Source organism: Crotalus tigris, unplaced genomic scaffold, assembly GCF_016545835.1.
Source record: "Crotalus tigris isolate CLP2741 ecotype Arizona unplaced genomic scaffold, ASM1654583v1 scf7180000017546.9332058, whole genome shotgun sequence".
Classification (NCBI taxonomy): domain Eukaryota; kingdom Metazoa; phylum Chordata; class Lepidosauria; order Squamata; family Viperidae; genus Crotalus; species Crotalus tigris.
In genome coordinates, this window is record NW_024096465.1 from 499,655 (window position 1) to 506,821 (window position 7,167).

The window sequence follows — 7,167 nt, forward strand, 5'->3', positions numbered from 1 at the left end:
GTGGGCTGGTTTGGATCTAGTTTGTGGAACTAGTGGTTCTGATTGAGTGGGATTGTGGGTAGGGGTGGAGTCTTACCGGCACCATTGGTGGGTTGTTTGAAGCTGAGTAAATTGCACAATAACTGACTCTAATTGGTATCTGCCCTTGCCAGCGTGACTTGGGTCAGAACACCAAGAAGGCCTAGAACTGACAGGTTTCTGGTTTCTAGCCTGGGGCCTTAACCATTTCCAAAACTATTCTTAAAAATTTATTTTTAAGTGGACTTTATTTTTGAGCTAGCTCTTTCGTTAATATTTTATATGAATTCCTATCACCTTCATCAACAGTGCTGAAGGGTATAACTGGAAGTTGGAACAATGTTTTAAGTTAGATTGGTATTTCTATTGTTTCAGCAAAGGCCATAAGAGCCCTTGTGTGGTATTTTACAGGTTAAACTTATTAAACTATTAAACTTATGGATGGGTTAATCAACCTATTTTCATTGTATTCCTGTAAAAACTCTGAGGGAAAATATGCCAACTAATTTTCAATATTTTTCATCAATTGATGATGCCTGCTCATAGGAAATATTACAAAAGAGATTGGGGTCACATCCAGGCACTGGGCATACCTCACACAGCATACCATCAGACGATGTCTGTTTTTATTAATTATACCAGGGGAGTGTTGCAAGGAAAATTATGCACATTTCTGTAGCTTCCTGTGTCTTGTTTGAACTGTTCTGGTTGGCTGATAGGGGACTATACTTGAACTTCATGCTGTTTGCACAATATGCTAAATTTCCCATGGCATTATGTAGTATTAAGCTTTCTTCCCTGAGAAATACACTCATCTTTCAGAAGTCATGAATAATCTTAACTATTTGTGAAAGTATTAAGGGATCATGCTTAAGCTGGTACACTGGAACCTTTGGTATATTTTCAAACTATTTAGCTTAATTTTATTGATTTTTTAAAACAAATGCTTCACTATGATTCTGTTATTTTAGGTTTGTTTGATTGACTGGGAAAACCTTATACCGAGGTTTGTATTTTGATCTGTCTTCACAGGAGAAATTCAACTCTGGGAGGACACCACCTTGAGGTAAAAAAAAAAAAAAATCCAAAAGGACAACACTGATAAGTCTTCTTGCATACTAATTCCCACCTAAGAAACACGTGATGACAAAAACAAGCTGAGGGGTTTCTGAAGTGGAATCATTGGCATCCAAGCATCTCTGTAAAGTATTTGTATCAGTGGATGATTAAAGCAGCACAATCCCAAGAGGACACTGCAAAAATGAATTCCCCTATGGCTACTTGCTCAGATAGTTCAGGAAGATATTCTCCAGCTCTTGGTGCCTTGCAACTCCTTGAAAAGCCGGACTTTTCATAGCCAGATCCAGGGTTATGATATGCTGGCTTCCGCAGCTCTTATTATTAGAAGGGAGTCAGATTGATTATGTGGCTGTCTCTATGTGACCTACAGCTAGCAGAGTGAATCTGAAATTTGCTATTGGGTTAATGTTAATGATAAGCACAATCCAGTTAAAGTGTTCACTACACAGCTCCAATAATTATCTTTTATATAGCTTGTTTCAATGGTGGGGACAGGAAGATGCTGTCAAAACAGCCTACAGCCAATAACATTTAAGCATATATTTAACTGAATAATATAATGCCATGCTTTTTGAGTGGCCCTGGTTCCCAGTGGAATTCTATGTACAATTTAAAGCACTGGTGATTACCAATAAGGCTTTGCATTGCACAGTGCTAGTTTATTTGCACATCTCCCAACTGGGTAGCCTTAAAAGACTGGCATTTACCCCAGGCTGTGGGACCACACTGTTAATGGAACTTAATAGGTATATATTTTTCACTGGGAGTTGTCTTTTAGGATCTTGAGTACATTTTGGTGCTCTTATGGTATTCTATTTATATACCCATATAATTTTTGTATTGTGAATTTCCTATAGATATAAGGTGAAGATATGTGGCTATATATCTTCAATGAATGAATGAACAAATAAATAAATAAATAAATAAATATTCATTATTTTGGATTATCCCTAATGTTTTCCAACATTGTTTTTATAATTCTGCTAGTTTAAAAAGTATGGGAGTTCATCTACATCATTTTCAGGAAATTCATTTTTAAAACTGTATTATTATTTTTTTTAAAAAAGCCTAAATAGAAACATAAGATGCTATACCTCTCCGCCCTAGATAGAGGTAGTCCTCAATTTATGACCACAATTGCCCCCAAAATTTCTGTTACTAAGAGAGACAGTTGTTAAGTGAGTTTTGCGCATTTTACTTTCTTTGCCCCCTTCCTTTCCACAGTGGTTAAGTCAGGAGTAAGCAACCGTGGCTCTTTTATGACTCGTGGACTTCAACTTCCAGAATTCCTGAGCCAGCCATGCTGGCTCAGGAATTCTGGGAGTTGAAGTCCACGAGTCATAAAAGAGCCACGGTTGCCTATGCCTGGATTAAGTGAATCACTTAACAGTTATTTAGTAACATGGTTGTTAAGTCAATCTGGCTTCCCTGTTGACTTTGCTTGTCAAAAAGTCGCAAAAGGTGGTCACATAACCCCGGGACACAGCAAACACCATAAATATGATCCAATTGCCAAGTGCCTGAATTTTGATCATATGACCATGGGGATGCTGCAACGGTCGTAAATGTGAAAAAAGGTCATAAGTCACTTTTCTCGTATCATTGTAACTTTGAACAGTCATTAAACGAATGGTTGTAAGTCGAGGACTACTTGTATATCCTAACCGATTCTAGGCTATACTGAATCTCTTTCCCCCTTCCCTCTTCAGCTTGGGAGCCTGCACAGCCTCTTAATTTGGGCTTTTGTCTGAAAATATGGCCTCCTTCCTGGGAAAGCTCGGTGCTACCCTCCTTCAGCTGCTTCTTCATTCCATCACCCCTGTCCAATACAGTTTAAGCCATGATGACATCTTACCAGGGCTTTTTTTTGTCATAGAATGCCCAGAATGGAGTTCCGGCACCTTTTTTGGATGGAAACTTATAGGGTGGGCAAGGCGGGTTGTATGATGTGTGTGAGTTCCAGCATCTTTTTTTTTTTTTTTTTTAGAAAAAAAGCACTGCATCTTACCATCATAAGATCATCATCCAATTCTTGAAAATTATGTAATTTATACCAGCTCTTTCTGAGTCCTCAGAACGGAAATAAGACATACTACAAAATTGGCATTATTTACGTCACAAATGTATGGCCTCATATACGATCTTCATCTCACTGCTATACATGGCCATGGTTCAGGATAAAGTACCAAAACTTGAGCTACTATGTAGCACAGAATCAGTTTGTGTAGAATTTACCAATGGATCACAAACTATATTTGTAGTTCCTGGGTATTTTCAAGATTTTTTTTTTCATCAGTCCTCAGAATATACATGCAGCTATAAATCATGGCTTAGAAAATAATGACATCGCTGAAGGAATCAAATCACAGTCCCTGCGCAAGAAAACCACTTGTGAGATTTGGTTCTTTGGCTCTGTGAAATGCGGAATGCAAATTCTGTAGTTTCATTCTTAATCCCTACTTTGCTATCTTATCAAATAGAGCTCCATGGAGTCTGGGGCGCACAAGTGGAGTTTGTAAAGCACATTTTCTTAGTAAATCTAATATAACTTTTTTATTTATGGTGACACTGATCATTCCTCCATACTTTTAAAGTTCTTATTCTGCTTTAGCTGAAGAAGGCAGAAATGAACTGCATAGCAAAGGCAGTGTGATCTTAATCAAATTGCATTATTATCTTTCTCCAGGAAATTCTTTTTACTAGACATGCACATAATGTTTTATGACATACACCTGGTTCTTCCTCTTATGGCATAGGGAAATATCTCACCGATACCTATCCTCATGCTATTTATCCCTCACAGTTACTTTGTGTTTACATCTGAGTGGAGGTGCCTCCAGCTTCATAAATCTGTATGCAGTAGTATGGGCTCTCTAACAGCCATTCATTTTAATTATGTGTGACATAAAAGGACCACCTACTGATGAGACAATACAGCTGTAAGATTTTCAAGGTTGCTACAGGGAATACTTCATAACTGAAGTATGTTTTCCCTAAGGAGTTATACTACCATTTGATTTAATTTTTAATTTTTACATTTTAATCAAAAATAGATCAAATGGTAGTGGTACCCCCTGGGAAGCATACTTCAGATATGAAGCTGTTCATGTTTCCTTTAAATATGTAAAGCTGCCATTTATGTATAACTCATGAATGACATCCTGTGTTGCAAGCAAATATCCATGCAGTAGTTTCTATACTAGTCTAGTAACAATAGTAGAAGTGCATACATGTATAGCCAGATTCATAAAGGAAAGTAACATTACTAAAACATTCCAAGACATAATTCCATTCAACATGAAGTTAGCCCTAATTAAATAGTGTATGTTTAGAGAAAGCTTGGAGTCATATTTCTAGGCTTTGTATAATACAGAAATCACATAACATTTTCCTCTAAACATGAAAGAATGTTTTATTTTTATTAATAAGTATCTAAATGCCTATAAATGCCTGTAAGTGCCAAGTGCCTATAAATAAGGGGATTATAGGAGTTTGTCCAAATTCTTTTAAGACTGCTTTGGAAAGAAGGAAGGAATGAGGTAGTAAAGGAAAGAAGGAGGGTTAAGAGAGGAAGGGAGGGAAGGGAAGCATGTTAACATCACAAATATGTAATAGAACCAGATGATCATCTGTCCTTCGCAGTAAGCTTGAATCCATGTATGAAAGTATAGTTCAATGGTAAATGAAAGATATTTATCAGAAATGCATGTCAGAAGGTATGAATTAGCGCCATCTAGACTGCTATGGGCACTTCACAAAATAAACTGATAATAGGAACTGGGTAGTATATAAATATTCATAATTCATAGGTTGGACTAACAAGAAATAATTTTGTAACAAAATGCCACTTAAGCGTATGGAGTCACGCTAAAGTAAAGATGCTTGCTTGGAATGATGAAGTGAAAGGTATTATGGAAGAGAAAATGTATGAAGGTCAGCAATTATGGCACAAATTGAGATAGAGAAAAACATATTGTGAAATTGGTATATGGAGAAAATGGACAGTTGCAAAGAATTTGTTCAAAAAGAGTAAGAAATAGTTAAATTTGAATGGGCCACAGAAAATTCAGAGTGATCTTATGGAAATAAAAATGGTTTTGGAGTAGACAAAAAAAAGTGAAGAAACCTTAACACAAAGTTAAGTGTCAGTAAGGGTAAAAATGAAGAAATGAAATGTGAAACATCAATATAAATAAATGCTGTAAATGTTAGTCATCAAGGCTGATGATATCACTATAGGGATATTATTCTCATTCCAACCACAAGACTTAGAGATGGAACAGAAATTGTTCTATTATTGAAACCATTGCCCAGGTTCTTATCAATCTATAGATGGGATAGAATGATACTGGTATCTTGATTATATATGATACCAGCTTCTTCATTCAATTTATTACTTTGGTAATTGATGCTCTCAGACTATTCTACATTTATCTAATGTATCCAACCTTACTTATTGTGATCAAGCAATGTTTCCTAAATAAAAGATAATGGGCTAAGAAAGGCAGAAATAAATAAATAAATAAATCGAAAATAAATCCTGCTGAGTTCAGTTAAAATAGATTCTCAGGTGAGTACATATACAGTAGGATCAGAGCCTAAATTTTTCTGTGGCATAATAGAATAGAATAGTCTGACATATGTAGTACTTAATCCATGGAAAAGTTATTTACATAGGGAAAATTCTGGGGGGAAAGTTATTTATATATGGAAAAGTACCAGGCAGAAGCACTGAACAGAATTGGGACTGTACAAGTCAGAGAGCCTCTCCCCCAGCTCTCTGAACTGCTTTTCCTTGGTGCTTTTAATCTGCAAGGATTTGGGGAGTGGGGGTGTTTGCAGATGAAAGTGGAAGGATCTTTTTCTGGTTGATGTTTTCTAGGGCCGGAAGGGACTCAGGTTAAGAAAGTCAAGGCCTTTTCCCTTATATGTGGATCTGGCTCTTCTGCCTGGCCTGGAAGAATAAACCAATGAAATGGCTTCCTTCCAGGGGAGGGAAGTTGTCGGTGCTCCATCACTGGAGGCTTTTCAAAAAGATATTGGGCAACCATTTGTCTGAAATGGAATCGGGTCTCCTGCTTCAGAAGACCTGCAAGGTCCCTTCCAACTCTGTTATACTGTTATTTTGTTTTGTTATTGTTATATAATCCGTTATAGTACAATACTTGAGATATTTGCTACCACATCTCCCTCATTCTACTTGTTTAAATAATACATTCATTGTTGATGTTTATCTATAAAAAGTCACAAATGAGAGGTAGGGGTACTACAAAGAGGAAAAAGACCACCAAGTAGTAGATCTACCAAGCAACTTCAGAATATGATAATGTAATGAATACTAAAAAGACAAGGTCTTAAATTGTGAGGGGAAAGAGCTTTGAGGTCAAACCACAAACTCCAGGGATTCTTCTGTAGGTCAGTTGCTGAAGAAAGTAGGTTGTGGAATGCAGATTGCAAAAGTCTAGCCAAGCAAGCAAGAAATGAGAAATGAAAACAAACTTGGAGAAGTCTGAGAATCAAGTGGTCTGTAATGAAACTTGAGTTTTGAGTTTTGAACAGACCTCTTTGAAAGTAAAGTTAGATTTAGAAATCTGCCTTTTTTTTACATTTCCCTGAAATGTTTATTTTCTTTTTGAATAAATGCAAGTTGCTGAATATAGAATATCTATATCATCATGTCTCTATTTTTCACATTATAGACGAATGCTCACATGTCAGAGAAGGAGGGTTCACTCATTTTTTTCTGGGTCTTTTGTCCTACTGAGCTTTCCTGAGAACAATCCTCTCATGGTTTATATTTCACCAGAGTTCAAGAAGTAGTTTGGGAATATGCAGACATCCTCGTTACACTTTAAAAACTCCCATCCTTAATTTGGTATATGCTTTTGTGGATTACAATCCACAATGGATACATGAAATGTTATCTTCCTCTGAATGTATGTATAGGCATCTCAAATGGGAGGGGGATGTAGAATGGAACATGTAACATGACATGTTCATGTTGAGAATTGTTTCATTTATTTACTTCTGCTTGACATCATAGCAGAAGTATAAAAGGCCAAGGTTTCT